The following is a 674-nucleotide window of genomic DNA, read 5'->3' on the forward strand; positions in this document are numbered from 1 at the left end:
CTTAACGCTAATTCTAAAAATTCGAACTAATCTCAACTTCAATTATAAATTGAACACTTACTATATCTCAGAATATTCATATAGTGTAAACCTCACAAACAAAAACAACATTTTAAAGCACTTCTCTTATGATCTCAAAAAATAAAAAATAAAATCTCTTTTGTAAGAGTGAATGGTTATAAGTGAAACTCTGTAAATAAACTCAAAATTATTTCTCAATTTGCGATTAAAATCACTTAAAAACTAAATGAATGAAATCAATTTGATACCTCAAGGTTATGAACAAATGGTGCACTTAAACACATCACAAAGATTTATATTTATTGTCTTCCAAATTTTCATAGACGTTGGGAACGAATGGAAGAAACTTCTTGACCAAAACACTGTTTCTGGGTTTTTTTTTGTATTTTTTTTTTCAATGCAGAAGACCACTCCTTAAAAGTTGTATAGGGAATTAGGGATCGATCTTTTCGTTTTCAAATTTGACATTTTGGTTCACTTTTATACATGAAGATTGATCCAACTATTTTTTATAAGTATCAATTATTTAGAATAAAAATACCATAAATTTAATTATTTATGATTGACTTAATTCAAATTTAACCATTTTAATCTTTGAAAAAGAAATTTTAAATGTTATGTAATATTTCAAAAATATTTTTACCAACCAATTT

This window comes from Arachis ipaensis, chromosome B01, assembly GCF_000816755.2.
Source record: "Arachis ipaensis cultivar K30076 chromosome B01, Araip1.1, whole genome shotgun sequence".
Classification (NCBI taxonomy): Eukaryota; Viridiplantae; Streptophyta; class Magnoliopsida; order Fabales; family Fabaceae; genus Arachis; species Arachis ipaensis.